Source organism: Micromys minutus, assembly GCF_963924665.1.
Source record: "Micromys minutus genome assembly, chromosome: 3".
In the NCBI taxonomy this organism is placed as follows: Eukaryota; Metazoa; Chordata; class Mammalia; order Rodentia; family Muridae; genus Micromys; species Micromys minutus.
The window spans coordinates 97,232,066-97,254,198 of NC_137972.1; positions in this window are offsets into that span (position 1 = coordinate 97,232,066).

The window sequence follows — 22,133 nt, forward strand, 5'->3', positions numbered from 1 at the left end:
TCTCAGATCAAATACTTCCACTAATGATGTCTTTTATATAGTAAGGCTTCTTCCCTGTGTTCCATAGCATTCTCAGTGTCATCAATGAGGATTCAGTGTGCTAACTATGAGACACTTGGGATTACTCCTCATTCAAACTACTATATTATGCTAATGACACCTATCAGCTCATGGTCATATCATCATGCAAAATTCATACAATTTAATCTTAAAAGTACCCAGAGTGTTTCCTAATTTTACTGCTTGTACCATGCAAACTCTCTTCTGACTCATTATACTCTAACACGTTGGAGAATGAAAACAAAGTTACATAATTACAAGAGACTATATACAGAGTATGTATGCCCATTTCAAAAGGACATAATGGAGGTTTAATAAGCAAAGAAATACTGGAACAAAACAGAACAACAACAACAACAGAAAGACTGAAATCCATCAGTGAACACATTGTATTCCCTACTGGATTTGCTGTCTGTAATATATATTTTGGTTTTTGGCTCATCCCACTCTATGCACACAGTTCTTTGTGGAAGGTGTATCATGGCTTTAGAATCACAAATATTGAGGTGTATCCTTTACAACATAGACATTTTCATAGCTTCATACAACTGACTCCTCAGATCACTCTGGATTCTCAGTTGTTCCTGGGCTCTCAAGGATTTTCTATTTGAAGTGACCCTAGAATTCTCACCTATCACCTGATCTCAGTGACTCTCTGAATTTATGGAGGAAGAATCATTGATTTGTATACGATTGCATTATCCATGCCATTTAAGCCAGCATCATGTGGATTGTGGAGCCAAATTAAATTGTGAGCTTAGGCAGAATTCTTGATAATTTTGATTATTGAGCATCCGTTTTGTATGTAGAAACAATTGTTAAAGAAACAAACAGCTTCTTAGGATTTTCTCTTTATGTTGGAAGCCTGTCTCAGTGAAGAACAGAAATTCCTGCCTGCATGGTGCTAATCTCCTGAATGGTTAGATCTTCCTTTTGAACAAATACCTAGACCTTAAATTGAGTCTTTTTAATATTGCTTTTGTGTTGGGAGCAATGGCCATCTTCCCTCAAGGGTTAGGCGAACTGCCAGCTTGTATGGCTAGACACTAGAAATAGGACACGCCATCCATTCAAGTTTAAATGTGCCCAGTCACAAGCTGATCCACACATGAGTTCCTGTTGTCTTTACTACCACAGGTTACAGACTCACCCCAGGGGGTGTGGCTTCCACCTAGACATCAGGGAATTGCATACTGCCTTTGCAGCATTTTGTCTTGAGAGCTGAACAGAGAGACAGAGTAAAGCAGGATATTCTAGTAACACAAGTAATCGAATGAATCATGTCTCCCTTTCAAATCCTCAGACCTTGGCTCAATTCTGAGTAGCTGTTGGTGGTGAAGGTGCCACCAGTTTTACATGCTGCCTAAAGCTGGACATTTTGTATTTCTTTCTCTTTGACAAAATATCACAAGATGGTGTCTAGCTTACTTTTGAATGTTTATTGTTTCCTCACCTCAAATGTCATAAGCCTGCCTTCCACTCCACATATGTTACTTGTCTCTACTATCTTTCACATTCTTGCTTAGAGTAGCCCAGGGTACTCTATTTATAGCTTTGAAATGACTTTTTAGTTCAGTGTTCCAAAGAGTTTCACATTTATCAAAAAATCAACACGATCAGGTTCATCATAGCAACAGCCCAATTTTTGATATGAACTTTGTTTTGTGGGAAGATATTCCACACATTTAATTGGGCTTTTTAATTTGACAGCGTATGGCTTTCTGATATGAGCATAATTTCCTTTCCAGAGTAACACCAATTAAACTGTTTTATTTCAATTCTATGACTGTAGTCATCTAAGTAATACAAATATATTATTATACTTTTTATTATTTTATAAGTATTAGTTATATGAAGTTATAACAAAATATTAGATTTCAATAAGGGTTTTTTTTTTAATTTTATTTTAAAAAACAAAGATAAAAGAAAAAATTGTAAACATTTTTACATAAATGTATACAAATACAATTGTGTCAGTGCTTAGATTTTTTTTGTTTTTCTTTTTTTTTAAGTTTGATACTCTGCGTTAAGGTCTTACTAGTTACAATGAGCAAAAAGTACATGTAAAACAGGATGTAACTGGGAATTAGTCAACATTTTCTTGGTGTATAAGGATTGAGCATGACTTTTTTTTGTTTTGTTTTGTTTTCTTTTCTTTTTTTCTTGAACTTCACACTGTCTGTGAGTTGTTTGTGGGGCAGTCTGAGCCTCTGGGGTTAGCATCCCACTATCAGTGACTGCATATTATGTCTTTTCTTTTGTGACTGGGTTATCTCACTCAGGATGATATTCCCTAGATGCAACCATTTTCTTAAGAATTTGGTTAAGTCATTGTTTCTGATGGCTGAGTAGTATTCCATTGTGTAAATGTACCACAATTTTTGTATCCATTCATCTACTGAAGGACATCTGGGTTCTTTCCAGCTTCTGGCTATTATAAATAGAGCTGCTATGAACATTGTGGTGCATGTATCTTTGTTGTATATTAAAGTGTCTCTGGGGTATATGCCCAGAAGTGGAATAGCTGGGTCTTCAGGTAGTACTATCTCTAATTTTCTGAGGAATCGCCAGACTGATTTCAGAGTCGTTGTATCAGTATACAACCCCACCAACAGTGAAGAAGTGTTCCTCTTTCTCCACAACCTCGCCAGCATCTGTTGTCATCTGAGTTTTGGATCTTGGCCAATCTGACTGGTGTGAGGTGAAATCTCAGAGTTGTTTTGCTTTGCATTTCTCTGATGGCTAAGGATGTTGAGCACTTCCTTAGATGTTTCTCGGCCATTCCATATTCCTCAACGGAGAACGCTTTGTTTAGCTCTGTACCCCATTTTTAATAGGGTTATTTGATTCTCTGGTGTCTATCTTTTTTGAGTTCTTTGTATATGGCCATTTTTAAAATGTTGATCCTTCCAATTCATGAGCATGGGAGATCTTTCCATTTTCTGAGATCTTCCTTGATTTTCTTCTTTAGAGGTTTGAAGTTCTTGTCATAGAGGTCCTTCACTTGCTTAGTTAGAGTCACACCAAGGTTCAATAAGGCTTTTTAAAAATCCACTTAAAGTTAATTATTTTTCCTTAACACCCTCCTCTGCCCTACCCTCTCATCTCTCTCTCTCCACACATTCTACTTTTCAATATATTACTTTTTCATCATAATGCCTGTATCCAATCACTTCCTGCCTTGCTCTGCCTGTTTTTATATGAGTCATGAACCTGGTTTTCTGTTGGGTTGCCCCTAACCCTGGAATCTTGTCATTTTCTTGTAGATGTAGCAATTCTAATGTATCAATGAGGCCAAACAAATGTTAAATAAAGTCCCAGCAGGTCATCACCATCATCTGAATTCTTTGAATATTTCCAACATTTTCCATACTTTATTTGGCTACTGCATGGCTTTATGACTTTAAATTATTTAAAAAATTTATGTAAGCCTTTATACTATACAGTTTTATATGCCACAACACGCAGACACACACCCAGAATTGTTGCATATTGGCAAAGAGTTGAGATTTATTATTTTTTATTTGCAAAGCTATTTATGTACTAATTCTAGTATGGAAAAGAAAAGTTATTGTGTAGTTTCCAATAATATTGTTGGAATTTTTTTTGGAAGCAAGAAATGAACAGTTTTGAAATATTCTGTAACTTTGTAATTAAGAGAATTTGCAAAATATTGAAATCACATTTTTCATTGCTCACCATTTATTCATCAATAATTCTGGTCTTCCATTTTTATATGCTCTATCAAATACTGAAAGACATATCTTAAATGCTCGAAGCATTTTGTAGGCATATGTAGAACTATAAGTTTTTATTACATTTCTATATAGAGAGAACTCTGAGTTATATAGTACTATGAAATTTTATTAGCCATGTAAGCAATTTGCATTGGCAGTTTCTTTTACTGTTAGCAATTTCATACTTACACAAGAGCACATTCTGATAACTCTTCATGCTTTAAAGACCATGAGTTTATTTTTTTATATATATAAGATTTTATGCTGCATAACTCACCCTGTTTCTCTCTGCATACATTTAAACATGGTTCTTGTTGCCTATAGCTACGTTTTCTTTTATTAATTTTTGCCATATTATCTCCTGTCTCTAGTGTTTAAGATTCATCACATTTTCATCTAATGAAATTATTGATTCATTTGAGCTACATATAACAACTTGCTCTTTGTTTTTTAAGTGCTTCTTTTACTTTCTAATCTGGTTCTGCTTTTCTACTTTGGTGTCAGTTAATTGGTCACATGTACTATACATAATGTGTTAAGAGTTTGTTAGGATAAAAGGGAAAGTGAACTTAATACCAGCATTCATTATGTGGATAAAACTGATTCTTAGCTTCAGGCTTTTTTGTCCTGATTTCTACCATACATTCAAACTGTGAGACCCAGGAAATAGTTTCTTCCTCAAACTGCCACTATAGAGTAGTTTGTCATAGCAATGAAAAGAGTAACTAACATGCTATCTATGTAGTAACTACCAAAGTAAGCAAGTAACTATGGCAAACATGACCAGCTCTGTGATAGCAGCAACAAAAATCCAGTGTCTCACTCTGCCCTTGATCTCCACTTAGTGCTCATTTATTGTTGCTGGATTTCTTGTTTTGTTCATTCATTTTTCACTTCTATTTCTTTTAATTTTCAACACTGTGAAATAATTATATCACTACCTTGTTTAAAAATCTTTGATGCCATTCTTTCAACTCTCAAGTCCATGTGCTTTTTCTTTGTTGTTGTTGTTATATGTGTGTGTGTGTGTGTGTGTGTGTGAGCAAGCATATTTTCATCTTCTTAAATCATGAATGTATAATAATATGTATATTTTATGCTTAAATATTTGGAATTGTTTTAAATAAAAATGTATAGCCAACACCTATTGCTGTCTTCTAATGTCTAGTAACTCCTTATTTTATTTCCCACAATAGTTAGTGTGAGTTTGTGTTGTACTACCTAAACTGAGTCTTATCTATTTAAGAATCCCATGAATGAGATAAGAGATCAGGGATCGATGCAAATGCAAAATGTTTATTCATCCACTGCACTGGGGTGCCAGATATCCAGAGGAGAGGCAACCCGGAAGACTCTTGCAAATAGTTTTTATACTTTCTAGGGGTCCAGGTTACATCAACAAGATTATAATTTAAATTTATTGGCTAAGCATACTGACATTTAAACCTATTGGTTAGTGAGCATATGTGTCAGGACCTTAACTCGGACTCTCTAGAGGGTCAGATGGCTATCAGTCAGCACATTTTATGATTCTCCTGATAATTGTTTACTCAAGAAATTCCCTTAGCACAAGGCAGGGTGGGGCAGGCTGGGTCATTTTTTCCTCTTGGGTGGGCAGTAGAGAATTTATAGAGAAATTTTTAGAGGCTTTAAAGAGCCACTCTCCTGTTTCTTTTTTATAAGTGGTAAGAAACAATGCAATAAAAAGGTTATTTCTTTCTCATCCCTATCACCAGATAAAAGGCAGGCTAGCTCACCTGCAATGCTCACATGCAAGGTCTAGCCTACTGTGCCTCCCAAGTGAAGTCCAAGACCCATTTTTTCAAGTACGGCAGTGAGGATTGACAGTGACAGTTCTGGTCTGAGGTCTACAAGGCCAATTCTTCTACCTCCCATAGGTAGCAATGGATGAAGGTAGTTGCGCATATCTCTTCTTTGCTTTGGTGCATAAAACCAATCTGTTTGCAGGGACAGTTCTGCCATGCTTACACTATAAGTCAGCTTACTCAGACACCTCTAAACCACATCAAGATCAGATCTTCTGAACTGCTCTGGTAATGCAAAGAGCCTGGGTAGGTCCAGCTCCTGCTCTCATGACCTCAGAGGCATGTCTCTTATATGTTGTAGGTGGTAAGGGATGACAAAAGAAGGGTGCATTTCTTCCTTGTCCATGACACTAACAGGGAGACTAGTAGCAGGTCCATCTTTTTTCGTGCTTCTCTTTCCACCTACAGTGATAACAATGTATGGTAGCTACTCTCTTGTGCTTGGCAGCTGGCTAGGGATGAAGTAAACTCTTCTGCGGTCATGCTCCAGGGCCAGCTCTCTCATTATTCTCAGGTGAGGCTTAAAGTTCTGCATAGCCTTTAGACATCAATGCGTGCCCTGGTGGCAGCCCAGACCAGCAACCATCATCTGGCCTTTAGTTGCTACATGACCCTCAGATCTAGTCATTACCCCTAGTGGCAGCATATGCCAGTACCCCATTATTGTTGCAGATAGCATCACTGGCTACTCATTTCAGACTCTTCCTTACTACCCTGAAGTCTCCACTTCTGCCTATGTTCATTATGCCTGCGTTCTTTTTGTTTCTTTTTTGCTTCAATTTCTCTACCACTTCATTGATCTTCTTAGTGGGGCATGGGATCATTTTAGGAGTGGTCTGAAGAGTGATATTTAACATCTGTGCATTATGGCATAAGGCAGGGGTCATTTTGGGCATAGTCTGCCTCACTAGGCCTATGCAGCACCAAACTAGTGGTCCTCTCAAGGTAAATCCCTGCCCAAACAGTTTGTTGTAGAATTAGATATTCTAAAACCTACCTTTCATAAGGGTTCTCAAATGTTTCAACTCTACTTCTATCGTACCATCCAAACATGATGAGAAAAAGATGATAAAAAGGACAAGGGGATATGGACCTGTTTAGAAGTAGTTTACTTCATTTGGGTGATTCCAACCTCCATTTTTTAGGATGCCAGTCCAGTTCCATCATACCAGGATAATAAATACAAGCCAGCAGTGGTTGCATGATCTAGCAGAAACTTCCAGGCCTCCACCAAATTAGTATAAAAGAGCATGATCAACCAGGGCCTGGAAGCTAGGAGAAGTTCTTTCTGTGCTTCTCTAAATGAAGGAAAGTTTAGGAAAGAAAAAGAAAAGGACAGGGATCAAGGAAGTGTTGTAAAGCCAGGCGTGCAGGTACACTATCACTACTCATGGAGTTCTATTCATACTTTCCTCAAACATAAAGTACCATCCAGCTACGCAGAATCTGGCAAAAGCCTGCTGGCTTGAAAGGAAGTCATGACTCGATTACTCATGTTATCAGAATATCTTGTTTTACTCTCTGTCCAGCTCTCAAGACACACAGCTACAAAGGCAGCATGCAAATTCCCTAGCTTCTAGGTGGAAACAACACCACCTGGGGTGAGTCTGTAACCTGTGGCAGTAAAGACAACCGAAATGCAGGTGTGGATCAGCTTGTGACTGGACACATCTAAACTTGAATGGTAGACTTGTCTAATTTCCAAAGTCTAGGCATATAAGGGGGCCATTCAATTAACTCTTAAGAGGGGATGGACACGACTCCCAACATCTTCCCATGCGTCTTGCCTTAGCAAATCAACACATGAGTCAACCACAGCAAAACACCACATGAGTCTGCATCAGCAGGGCCCAACTAGAAACTTGCACTTCATCTTGGCACACAACTGTCTTTCTCTTTTTTTTTTTTTTTTTTTTTTAGAAGACGTAGGATCACTAGTCATAATCGCAGGTCAGAACACTTGGCATAAAACTATCCTCTGACTTCTCTAACACCTACATGTAATAGAGATGTCACATCTACAATGCTTCTAGGAACAGAAGTGTGTAGCCCAGGCTGGCCTTGAACTGATGATCCTCTTGCCTCTAGCTCTATCAGTAAATCTTACCACAATGGTTTCTATAACATTGTTAATCATAAATGCCATTGCTAATGACTTAGTCAGCCATTGACTTGGGATTAAAAGCTATCATTTAATAAAGAGAAACTAAATTCTGTCATATTTATGATTAAATTTTCACTTCTCAAGTATTGTGCTTTGTCTCACCTGAAAATGTACCTACAAATAGTTATATACTGCCTGCTCCAGAAAATAGAGTCATTCCATTTTTCCTCCAGGATTTTATGACCACCTTACACTCATACCTCTGTTTAAGGTTTTATGACCCACTTGTTACACTCATGTTCTGGGAACACTCTACTAATGTTTGTGTGTGTGTGTGTGTGTGTGTGTGTGTGTGTGTCACATTATCTATCTGTCTGTCTATCTATCTATCTATCTATCTATCTATCTATCTATCTATCTATCTATTTATCTATCTACTATATATCCAGTGCCAACCACTGAAACCTATATTAGGAGATGTACCTGCTTGGCTAGATATATTTTGTTGTGTACAATAAAAAAGCTTGTTCCTATATGGTTATTTGGATTAGTGGTCTTTTACTCCTGTCTTAACATCACCAATCTTCCTCCTACAGGAAGGTAAGATGGGCCCCAGACAAGTGCCTTGCCAAGAAGATTAGAGGATACAGAATGTCTAGCTATTTGCCCTATTTGCTTCTTAAACTAATGAAAGCACATTTGACTATTTACTGTTTGTTTCAGAAAGGCTTTTCAAAGACATAACATACTGTTAAGATGTCTCCTTAATGTGTTAAACATTTGACATAATAGGGTATATAAGTTATAAAAGCATACTCTGATTCTTTGGAACATTTACTACAAATGTTCTGCTTTATTTCTTATTTATGACATTCTTATTTATTTATGACAGTCATTATCTCCATCAAATTTGGAACTAACCACATTCTAAAGTTCATTATTATCATATTGTGGAGCAGGATGGCAAAAAGCAGACATGTTTCTGAGGATATGTCTATGAATACTCCTCATACAAAAAGTGATGAACCAGCATTCCTACATCTTAGGTTTAAAATCTATTTATAGTAAAGAAAAATTTTGTCTTATGATATTCAACATTTTCTTCTTATCAACAAAAAGCAAGGCATAGAGTAGATCACATGTTCTATTTTGGTTATATCCATGTTAGGACGGAGTTACCAGTTCTTTTTCTTATGTTCCTTGGGACGCTGGGAATGTCCTGGTGAGAATAACAGAAAACTCCGAGAGGCCTGGTATCTGAGGATACATTGGCAATGTTTCAATTCTTAGGTTTTACCACAGGGGTAAGAAACCCTAAGAACTTTCTGATATATTGGAGGCCAAGAGATTGGTTAGAAACAGCACAAAATGTCGAGAAATTTTAGGAGTTGAGATAGAAGTCAGAGTGGACAGACCAAAATGAAACGGCAATCTGACTGTTATGGAGATTCTGGTAGGTTCTAGGTACCTGGGTTTATTTGTTTTATTTATTTATACCTGGGTTTATTTGTGAGAAAACAGCCCCTATTTGTTTAAAAAATGGTTCAACTGGTGAACCTTTGAATGACTGCATAATTGTAATTCTTTGTTTGTTTGTTTTGATCTGTTTCTTGTGTTGTTTTTTGCCTGTCTTTTTGAGCTCAAACTCTTAGTATGACAGAAATAGATCATTGGCACTTAGGTTGGTGTTGCTGTAGGGTTGTTATATCGTTCAGCACCTTCAATCCTTCCCCTAGCCCTTCCAAAAATATTTCTTACCTACATCTAATGTTTGGTTGTGGGTATTTACATTATTTCAGTTGGCTGTTTCAGTGCTAGCACCACCCAAAGTATACTTATGCTGTCTGTAAGCATCACCAGTTATTGTTTCTACTGTTAGTGATTTTTGCTTGCCCATCAATTATGTTTTGAATTGGTATTGGTTTGCCTTTTGTCTCTGATTGCATTTCTTTTAGACTAGACAAATTTTGGGTTGAAAGTTTTGTGGGTATAAAGGTGTCCATAATCTTACACTGGCAGTCTAGCCTGACCACAGAAGGTGACCTCTTCTGGTTCTAGGTCCCTATTATTAGGCATCAATTTGACCACCTTGACTCCTGGAAGCCTACCTTATCCCAAGTCTTTAGTAGTTCCTAAGGATTCACCTCTTCCCCAACCCAGGCAGTTGCAGATTTCCATTCATTCTCCTCGCCCTTTAGGCCTTTCTTCTCTCTATTTTCACACCATATCCTGCTTCCCCATTCCTCTTCCCCCACCCTTTCCTAGCCTGTTCCATCACTACCTTTCCCTCTATAAATATTTCCCAGAAATACAATAGCTGGGTTTTCAGGAGGAACTATTTGAAATTTCTGAGAAATTACCTGATTGATTTCCAGGGAGATTGTAGAAGTCTGTATTCCCACCAGCAATGGAGGAGTGTTCTCTGTTCTCCACATGCTTGCTAGCATATACTTGGGTTTTTGATATTAGCAATTTTTTTGGTGTAAGTTAGAATTTCAGTGTTGTTTTGATTTGCATTTTCTGATGTTGAGAATTCCTTTAAATGCTTTGTAGACATTGGTGATTCCTTCTTTTCTGATTCTCTGCTCAGTTCTGTTCTACATTTTTTATTTTTTTATTGGATATTTTATGTATTTACATTTTAAATGTTACCTTGTTTTCTCCCTCTCTTATCCCCTCTTCACCATTCCATTGCTTCCATGAAGATGATTTCACACCGAATCACCCACTCCTACCTCATCATCCACATTTTTTTCAGGTGATTATTTTTTTTAATTGGATATTCTGTACATCTACATTGGAGTTTTATCCCCTACCCCCAATCTTATCTCTCCTCCCACTCACATTGACTTCATGAAGGTGCTCCCTCTCCCAACAACCCTTTCCCACCTCAGCAACTTGGCTTTCCCCTACACTGGAAAAGTTAACCTTCAATGGACCAAAGGCCTGTCCTCCCATTGATGCCACAAAATACTATCCTCTGCTGCACAGGTACCAGGGGCCATGGGTCTCTCTGTGCAAACACATTGGTTGGTGTTTTAGTCCCTGGGAGCTGTGGTGGGTTTGGTTAATTGATCATTTTCTTCTTCCTATGTGACTGCAGACTTTTTCAGCTCCTTCAGTCCGTTATCCCCTTCACTGGGGTTCCTGTGCTCAGTCTGATGGATACCTGCAAGCATCTGCTGTGTATCAGTGTGGCTTTAGCAGAGACTCTAAGCAGGCATCAATATCAGGTTCCTGCCAGTAAGCACAATTTAGCATTAGCAATATGGCTTGGGATTAGTGGCTATAAATGAGGTGGATCCCCAGATGAGACAGTCTCTGGATGATCTTTCTCCAATCTCTGCTCCTCAATTTGTCCCTTTATTTTCTCCCATGGGTGTTATGTTCTTCCTTCTAAGAAGGTCTGAAGAATCTACGTTCTGGACTTCCTAATCTTTGAGGTGCATAAGTTCTGTGAACTGTTTCTTGTGTATTCTGAACCTTTGGGGCTTGTATGTATACACCATGAGTGTTCTTTTGACTGGGTTACCTCACTCAGGAGGATAGCTCCAAGTTCCATTCATTTGCCAAGAAATTAAATGAACTCATTGTTTTTAAAAGCTGAGTAGTACTTCATTGTGTATATGTACCACAATTTTTGTATCCATTTCTCGGTTGAAGAATATCTGGTTTCATTCCAGCTTCTGGCTATTATAAATAAGGTTGCTATGAACATTGTAGTGCATGTATCTTAGCTATAAGTTGCAGCATCTTTGTGGTACATGACCTGGAGTGAAATATCTGGGTCTTAAGGAAATATTATGTTTGTTTTTCTGAGGAACTGCCAGACTTATTTTCACAGTGGTTGTACCAATTAACAATCCCAACACAAGTGGAGGAGAGTTCCTCATTCTTAATATCAGTGTCAGCATCTGCTGTCACATGAGTTTTGAACTTAGCCATTCTGACTGGTATGAGGTAGAATCTCAGGATTGTTTTGATTTGCATTTCTCTGATTGCTAGGGATGCTGAATTATTCTTTACTTGCTTGTCAGTCATTTGATATTCCTCAGTTGAGAATACTTTGTTTAGCTCTGTACAATATTTTTAGTAGTATTAATTAATTTTCTGGAATCTAACTTCCTCTTGTTTTTAAGAATAATTTTTTAACTGAACAACTTTATTTTAAAAAAACAGATAAAAGTACAGATTTTAAAAGCATTTTTGCATAAATGTATATAAATAAATTTTTGCCAGTACTTGATTTTGTTTAAAGGATTGATAGTATGCATTAAAATCTTACTAGTTACAATGAGCATAAAGTACATGAAAAACAAGATGTAACCTTGAAATAATCAAAGTTTTCTTGGTGTGAAAAGATTAAGCATAATGATTTTTCTTATTTTCTTTTTTGGACTTTGTTTTTCTTGAAATTCATATAGTCTATGAGATATTTCTGGGGTGTTCAGAGCTTTCTGGAGTTAGTATCCAATTATCAGGGACTGCATATTATGTCTGTTCTTTTGTGACTGGGTTACCTCACTCAGGATGATATTCTCTAGATGCATCCACTTTTTTAAGAATTTCATAAAGTCATTGTTTCTGATAGCTGAGTAGTACTCCACTGTATAAAATTACTACAATTTTTGTATCCATTCATCTACTGAAGGACATCTGGGTTCTTTCCAGCTTCTGGCTATCATAAATAGAGCTGCAATGAACATTGTGGTGCATGTGTGTTTTTTGTATATTAATGTGTCTCTGGGGTATATGCCCAGAAGTGGAATAACTAGGTCTTCAGGTAGTACTATGTTCCATTTTCTGAGGAATTGCCAGACTGATTACCAGAGTAGTTGTACCAGTTTACAACTCCACCAAGAGTGGAGGAGTATTCCTCTTTCTACACATCCTCACCAGCATCTGCTGTCATCTGAATTTTTGATCTTAGCAATTCTGACTGGTGTGAGGTGGAATATCAGGGTTGTTTGATTTGCATTTCCGTGATGCCTAATGATGTCAAGCACTTCCTTAGATGCTTCGCAGCCATTAGGTATTCCTCAATTGAGAAATTTTTGTTTAGCTCTGTACCCCATTTTTAAATAGGGTTGTTTGATTCTCTGGTGTCTAACGTCTTGGTTGAGATCTTGGTGTACCTTGGATATTAGGCCACTATCAGATTTGGCGTTGGTAAATATCTTTTCCCAATCTGTTGGCTGCCGTTTTGTTTTTTTGACGGTGTCATTACCCTTACAGAAACTTTGCAATCTCATTAAGTACCATTTGTCTATATTTGACCTTAGAGCAGGAACCATTGGTGTTCTGTTCAGGAAATTTTCTCCTGTGCCTATGTGTTCTAAGGTTTTCCCTACTTTCTCTTCTGATACATTCAGTGTACCTGGTTTAATGTAGAGATCTTTGATCCATTTGCACTTAAGCTTTATACAAGGAGATAAATGTTTATACTCATTCTTCAGCATGTTGAGTGCCAGTTGGACCAAAACCATTTGTTGAATAGATTGTCCTTTTTCCATTGAATGTTTACAGATCTTTTTTCAAAAATCAAGTGATCATATATGTGAGGGATCATTTCTGCACATTCTTTTTTTATACCACTTATCTACCTGCCTATCACTGTACCAGTACCATGCAGTTTTTAACACAATTGCCTTGTAATATAGCTTGAGAACAGGGATGGTAATTCCTGCAGATGCTTTCTTGTTGTTGAGGATGAATTTCGCTATTCTAGGTTTTTTATTTTTCCAGATGAAATTGCACATTGCTCTATGAAGAATTGTGTTGGAATTTTGATAGGGATTGCATTTAATCTGTTGATTGCTTTTGGTAAGATAGCTTTCTTTTTTTTTTACAATGTTGATCCTTCCAATCCATGAGCATGGGAGATCTTTTCATTTTCTGTGATTTTCCTCAATTTCCTTCTTCAACGAATTGAAGTTCTTGTCATACAGGTGCTTCACTTGCTTAGTTAGAGTCACACCAAGATATTTCATATTGTATGTAACTATTGTGAAGGGTATCTTTTCCATAATTTCTTTCTCAGCACGTTAGTCTTTTGAATATAGAAAGGCTACTGATTTGTTTGAATTAATTTTATATTCAGCCACTTTGCTAAAATTGTTTATGAGCTGTAGGAGTTCTCTGGTGGATTTTTTTGGGGTAACTTACATACATTATCATGTCATCTCCAAACAGTGATGTTTTTACTTCTTCATTTCCAATTTTTATCCCTTTGATTTACTTTTCCTATCTAATTTCTCAAGCCAGGACTTCCAGTACTATGTTGAATAGGTAGGGGGAGAGTTGGCAGCCTTGTCTAGTCTCTGATTTTGATGGGATTGCTTCAAGTTTCCCACTGTTAAGTTTGATGTTGGCTCTTAGTTTGCTGTATATTGCTTTTATTACGGTGAGATATGGACCTTGGACTCCTGTTCTTTCTAAGACTTTTAACATGAAGGGGTTATGAATTTTTTCATATGATTTCTCAGCATCTAGTGAGACGACCATTTTTTTTCCTTTGAATTTGATTATATGGTAGATTATGTTGATGGATTTCTGTATATTAAACCATCCCTCCATCCCAGAGATGAAGCCTACTTAAACATGATGAATGATTGTTTTGATTGATGTTTTCTTAGATTTGCTTTGCAAGTTTTTTGTTGAGTATTTTACATCAATGTTCATAAGTGAGATTGGATTGAAGTTCTCTTTCCTTGAAGGGTCTTTGTGTCATTTAGGAAAAGAGGGTTTTAGTGGCTTAAAAATACGACTTAGGTAGTATTCCATCTGATTCTATTTTGTGGAAAGTTTGGACAGTATTGATATTAGTTCCTCAATAAATGTTTAATAGAATTCTGCTCTGAACCCATCTGGACCTGGGCTTTTTTTGGTTGGGAGGCTTTTGATGACTGCTTTTATTTCTTTATGTGGTATGGTATTATTTAGATGGTTCACCTTGTCCTGGTTTAAATTTAGTATCAGGTTTCTGTCTAGGAATTCCTCCATTTCCTCCAGATATATAAGCTTTGTTGAGTATCAGCTTTTGTAGTAGGATCTGATGATTTCTTGAATTTCCTCAGTTTCAGTTGTTATGTCTACAGTTTCCTTTCTGATTTTTTTAATTTTGATACTCTCTCTTTGCTCTCTAGTTAGTCTGGATAAACTTTTATCAATCTTGTTAATTTTCTCAAAGAACCAGCTCTTGGTTTTGTTGATTTTTTGAATGGTTCTTTTTGTTTCTATTTGGTCTATTTCTGCTCTGAGTTTGATTATTTCTTGCCTTCTACTCCTTTTGGGTGTATCTGCTTTCTTTTGTTCTTGATCTTTCAACTATGCTGTCAATTTGCTAGTGTATGTTCTCTCCAGTTTCTTTTTGGAAACACTCAGATCTATAAGTTTTCCTCTCAGTTATGCTTTCGTTACATCCCATAGGTTTGTGAATGCTGTGTTTTCATTTTCATTAAATTCTAGAAAATCATTCATTTCTTTCTTTAGTTCTTATGTGACGAAATTGTTGTTTAATAGAACATTGTTTAGTTTTTATGTGTACATGGGATTTTTGTTGTCTTTGTTGTTATCAAAGACCAGCCTAAACCATGGTGATCTGATAGGATGCATGGGAGTATTTCAATCTTATATTGATTGAGGCTTGTTTTGTGACCAATTATATGATCAAGTTTGGAGAAGGTGCTTTGAGGTTCTGAGAAGAAGTTGCATTCTTTTGTTTTAGGATGAAATGTTCTGTAGATTTTTTAAAATTCCAATTCCTTCATAACCTCTGCTAGTTTCACTGTGTCCTTATTCTGTTTCTGTTTCCATGATCTGTCCATTGTTGACAGGGAGTGTTGAGGTCTCCCACTATTATTGTGTTGGGTGCAATGTATTTTTTGAGCTTTTGTAGAATTTCTTTCATGAATATGGGTGCTTTTGTATTTGTAACTTATATATTAAGGATTGAGATTTTCTCCTGACAAATTTTCTTTGTAATGAGTAAAAAGTGTCCTTCTTTATCTTTTTAGATAACTTTTGGTTGAAAATCTTTATACTGCATTAGAATGCGTATTCTAGCTTGTTTCTTGAGGCTGTTTCTTGGAAGGATATTTCCCAAACTTTTACTCTGAGATAGTGTCTGTCTTTATCTCTGAGATGAGTTTGCTGTATGCACCAAAATGTGGATTTTGTTTATGTATCTAGTCTTTTAGCCTATGTCTTTTTATTGGGAAATTGAGTCCATTTATTTTAACAGATATTAAGGAATTGTGGTTGCTGTTTTCTCCTATTTTTGCTTTTGGAGGTAGAATTGTGCCTATGTGTCTTTCTTCTTTTGGTTTTCTTGCTTAGGTATTGTCTTGTTTTTTACTAGGATGTAGTTTGCCTCCTTGTATTGGGTTTTCCACCTATAATTTGTAGTAGTGCTGGGTTTGTGGTCAGATATTGTGTAAATTTAGTTTTTTCCTGAAATATCTTGGTCTCTCCATCTATGGTGATTGATAGTTTTGCTGGGTATTGAAGCTTGGGCTGACACTTGTGTTCTCTTATGGTTTGTATGATGTCTGTGCAAGATCTTCTAGCTTTCATAGTCTCTGTTGAGAAGTCAGGTGTGATTCTGATTGGTCTGCCTTTATGTGACCTTTTCCCCTTACTTCTTTTAGTATTCTATTTTGCTTTGGGCACTTGGCATTTTGACTATTATATGTTGGGAGGAATTTCTTTTCTGGTCCCCTCTATTTGGAGTTCTGTAGGCTTCTTTTATGCTCATGGTCATCTCATTCTTAAGGGTAGGGAAGTTTTCTTCTATGATTTTTTTTTTAAGATATTTACTGTGCCTCTTAGTGGATATTCTTTGCCCTCTTCTATTTCTATTATCCTTAGGTTTGGTCTTCTCATTGTGTCCTGGATCTCCTGGACATTTTGGGTTAGGAGCTTTTTTCTTCTGCATTTACTCTAACTGTTTTGTCTTTGTTTACAAGGTTGTCTTCGCACCCTGAGATTCTTTCTTCCATTTCTTGTAGTCTTTTGGAGATGGTTGCATCTGTGACTTCTGATTCCTTTTTAGGTTTTCTACCTCCAGGGTTGTCTCTTTTAGTGTTTTCTTTATTGTTTCCATTTCCATTTAAAATTCCTTCTTCAATTTCGTCATCTCTTTGGTTCTGTTTTCCTCTAGTTCTTTGATTTCTTTGAGTGTTTGTCTAGTTTCCTCTTTAAAAGTTTATATTTCTTTATGCTGTTTCTTCTGTTCTTGTTAATGATCTTCAACATCATCTTGAGGTATGATTTCAGGTCTGAGTCTTCTTTTTCTGGAGTGTTTGGCATTCCACTGTTTGCTGCAATTTGAGAGTTGGTTTCTAATGTTGCCAGGTTGTCTTGGTTTCCATTTGGTAAGTTTTTTTTGCTTTTCTTGCCATCTTGTTGTTTGTAATTATGTGTGGTCTTGTTGTCAGTGATTGGTTCCCATCTCTCCTGTGTACCTGGCTTGTGTCCCTGGATATCCACTGTTTTAGGTGCCAAATGGCTTGAGCATTTGTTCTGCATGCATATGCTTTCCTGGTGGAAACCGAGTCTCTAAGGCAGAGTTCTTGCTCCCCTGAACCAATGAGGGGTGCACTTTCTTCGTGTTCGGCCCAGACCTCTCTGCACCCCAGCTATTTGCAGTGCAGTCTCACCAGGTCTGCATCCCTTGATCTCTGCTTTTCCTGGTGGCAAAATCTGGAATTTAACTTCTTGAGTTCTTTATATATATTGGATATTAGCCCTCTATCAGATGTACAATTGGTAAAGATTCTTTCCCAATCTGTTAGCTGCATTTTTTCCACTTGTCAGTGTCCTTAGCCTCACAGAAACTTTGCAGTTTCATGAGGTCTTATTTGTCAATATGTGAGTATAAGCCATTGGTGTTGTATTCAGGAAAATTTCCCTTGTGCCTATGTGTTCTAAGCTCTTCCCCAACTTCTGTTCTATTAGTTTCAGTGTACTTGGTTTTATGTGGAGTCTTTGATCCACTTGGACTTGAGCTATGTACAAGGAGATAAGAATAGATCAATTTGCCTTCTTCAGCATGCTGATTGTCAGTTGCCAGTTGAAGCAACACCATTTATTGAACAGACTGTCATTTTTTCATTGAATGTTTTTAGCTTTTTATGTCAAATATCAAATGACCATAGGTAAGTGGGTTTATTTCTGGGTCTTCAGTTTTGTTCCTTTGATCTACATGCCTGTCTCTGTACCAATCTCATGAAGTTTTTATTACAATTGTTCTGTTATACAGCTTGAAGACAAGGATGGTGATTCCCCTGGAACTTTTTGTATTGTTGAGAATAGTTTTTTTGTTATCCTGTGTGCAGTTTTTTTGTGTTTGTTTGTTTGTTTGTTTTGTTTTTTACTATTCCAAATGAATTTGCAAATTGTTCTTCTGGACTCTGTGAAGAATTGAGGCAGAATTTTGATGGAGATTTGCATTGAATCTGTAGATTGCCTTAAGCAAGATGGCCATTTTTACAAAGCTGATTCTTCCAATCCATGAGCATGGTAGATCTTTCCATCTTCTGAGATCTTTTTAAATTTCCTTTTATATAGATTTGAAGTTTTTGTCATACAGATCCTTTAATTGCTTGGTTAGATTCACAACAAGGTATTTTATATTGGTTGTGACTATTGTGAAGAGTGTCTATTCTCTAATTTCTTTCTCAGTCTGTTTATCCTTTGAGTAGAGGAAGTCTACTGATTTGTTCTCATTAATTATATAACTACTGACTTTGCTGAAGTTGTTTATCAGCTTTAAATGTTCTCTGGTGGAATTTTTGGTGTTACTTAAATATAATATCACATCATCTGCAAATAAGATTATTTTGACAACTTTCTATTTGATTTTTAACCCTTTGACTTCCTTTTGCTATCTACTTGATCTGGCTAGAACTTCCAGTAACATATTGCATAATTAGAGAGCAATTGGGCAGCCTTGACTAGTCTGATTTTAGTGGAATTGCTTCAAGTGCTTTATCATTAAGTTTGATATTGGCTACTGGTTTTCTGTATATTACTATTATTATGTTTAAGTATGGGGCTTTAATTCTTGATCTTTCCAAGACTTTTAACTTGAAGGGATATTCAAGTTAAGTCAATGTTCATGAGGGGAAGACATCTAAAGTTTTCTTTCTGTGTAGGTTCTATGTGTGGTTTAGGAAAAAGCAAAATTGTGGCTTTGAAGAATGAGCTGGCTAGTGTTCTCCCTCTTTCTATTTTGTGAAAACGTTTGGAGAATATTGGTATAAGATCTTCTTTATAAATCTGATGATAGTCTGCACTGAACCCATCTGGTCTTGAGCTTTTTTTCCTTTGGATGGCTTTGCTGAATGCTGCTATTTCTTTAGAAGTTATAGGAGTGTTTGGATTGTTTATCTGATCCTAATTGAACTTTGGTACCTGGTATCTGCCAAAAAATTTCCATTTTACCCAAATTTGTCACTTTTCTTAATTGTAGTAGGGTGTGATGTTTTCTTGAATTTCCTCAGCTTTTGTTCTTATGCCTCCCTTTTCATTTCTGTTTTTTTTTTTTTTTTTTTAAATTTGGTTACTCTCTTTGTGCTCTCTAGTTAACCTGCCTAAGGGTTTTATCAATCTTTTTGATTTTCTCAAAGAACCAGGTCCTGATTTTGTTGATTCTTTGTATAGCTTTTTTTTTTTTTTTTTTTTTTTTTTTTTTTTTTTTTTTTTTGGTTTCTACTTTGATACTTTCAGCTCTGAGTTTGATTATTTCCTGCCATCTGCTTCTCTTTTGTGTATCTACTTTTTTGTTATATAGCTTTCAGGCATTTTGTCAAGCTGCCTGTGTATGCTCTCTCCATCTCTACAGTTTTCTTTTTGTTTTTTTTTTTTTGTTTTTTTTTTTTTTTTATAGCACTTAGATCTAAGAGTTTACTTCTTAGTAGTGCTTTCATTGCATTCAATAAGTTTGGTTACATCATTTATTCATTTTTGTTTAATTATACAAAATTCTCAATTTTGTCTTTATTTCATCTTTGACCCAGTTATCACTTAGTAGAGCATTCTTCATCTTCCATGTATATGTGCTTTTTGTTGATTTTGTTTTTAATTGAAGATCAACCCTTGTCCGTGGTGATCTGACAGAATCCATGGGAGAATTTTGATCTTCTTGTGTCTGTTTTGGCCTCTTTTGTGACCAAGTATATGGTTCATTTTGGAGAAATTACTGTGGAGTGCTGAGAGGAAGGTTATTCTTTTGTTTTAGGATAAAATGTTCTATAGATGTCTGTTAAATCCATTTGCTTCATAACTTGTTAGTTTCACTGTTTCTTTGTTCAGTTATTGCATCCATGATTTGTCCATTGATCATAGTAAAGTGTTGAAGCCTTCCAGTATTATTGTGCTTGGTGCAGTATATGCTTTGAGCTTCAGTAAAGTTTTTTTTATGAATGCTGGTGCCTTTTTATTTGGAGCTAGATGTTCAGGATTGAGAGTTCATCCTGATAGATTTTGCCTGTGATGAGTAAAGTATTCTTCCTTAACTTTTCGGATAACTTTCGGTTGAAAATCTATTTTATCTGATATTATATTGGCTACTCCAGCTTGTTACTTGCAGCCATTTGCTTGGAAAGGTTTTTCATATCATTTTACTCTGAGGTAGTGTTTCTCTTTGTTACTGAGATGAGTTTCCTATATGCAGAAAAATGTTGGATCCTGTTTTTATGTCTAGTTGATAGTCTATGTGCTTTATTGAGGAACTGAGTCCATTGATGTTTAGACATATTAAGTAATAGTGATTGTTTTTTCTGTTATTTTTGTTCTTACAGGAAGAATTATGTTTGTGTGCTTTTCTTCAGTTGGTTGTGCTGCAACAATATTATTTCCTTGTTTTTTTTTCTTGGATGTACTTTCCCTCATTTTGTTAGAATTTTCCATCCTTTTTAGACAGATACTGTGTAAATTTGGTTTAGTCTCATACTATCTTGTTTTCTCCATTTATAATAATAGCAATCAGTGCTCGTATATGCTGAGCCATCTTTCCAGCTCAGTATTCCTTCTTTAATTTGAACATTTGGTGTTTTGACTATTATGTGTTGGGAGAAATTTCTTTTTTTGGTCCAATCTATTTTGTGTTCTGTGAGCTTCCTGTATGTTGATGGTCATCTTTTTCTTTACGTTAGGAAATTTTTCTTCTATGATTTTGATTAAGATATTTAGTGGGACTTTTAGTTGAGAGTCTTTGTTCTCTTCTATATCTATTATCCTAAGATTTGGTCTTTTTGTTGGGTCCTGAATATCCTGGATGTTTTTTGTTAGGAGCTTTTGAACTTTGCATTTTTTCTCACTTATGTGTCAATGTTTTCTATGGTACCTTCTGCCCCCTTTGGTTTTCTCTTCTATATCGCGTATACTGTTGGTGATGCTTATATTTATGAAACCTAATCTTTTTCCTAGCTTTTAAAATATTTTTTATTTTTTATTTATTTTTTTACATTATATATATATATATTTATTTATAAATATTCTAGTAAACAAGGAGTGGTGGCCTAGGGGCATGGAGGGCAGAAGGTGTTGGTATGGGAGGTGCCGTGTACCACTGTAAAGCTTCAGGGCACCTGGAGGCCTCCACAAAGGCACATGACTTCTTTCTCTTCCTTCCTTCTGTCAGGTCTTCATCACAGTGGTCACGATAGCAGATATAGTAAGAGTCAGGGTTACAGCCATTCAGTACTTTGGGGTGTGGTCTGGGTATCCCAGGAGGCAGCTCTTGCAAGAGCTGGGTGACAACTCAGTGCATTCTGATCTGGTGCAAGCCTAACTTAAAGAGATGACATTTTGACTTTTTGTCTACCATGAGACTATTCTCTAGGGAGAAACAGCTTCTTTCCAAACTGTCTATGGTGCTCACAGAGTAACCTGGTCCTTTTGGCTAAGGGGTACGGAACTGGTTCCCACAGCTGGATGCAGTGGCCACAGGATGACTCTGCTCACACACAGCTTTTCTTTGGTTAACAGTATTGGCTGAGAATGTATGTTAGTGGTCAACACTTAATTGTCTGGTGGTTCCATGTCCTGTCCTGATACCTGTGGGCCCTGATTGTCAAAAGCTGAGGGAGGGTCCTTCCTTTTTAGTAGATATTAGCTGCCTAGTCCAACACCATTTCCACTGATGGTCCTGACATGTCCCGGACAACTGCACTCCTTTCCAGCTGTTTTACAGCCTCTGGAGAGAAGCTTCTATGCACAGGTGGAGTAAGGTTGTCTCCTTTTGTGATGTCTTTATTGTTTCTATGTCCATTTTTAACCTCTTCTTATTCATGTGCTTCTCGAGGTCATCAATCATTATGAAGTGTGATTTTAAGTCAAATTTTTTTTCTTCTCTGTTGGGATATTCACTACTTGTGGTGGTAGAACTGAATTCTGATATTG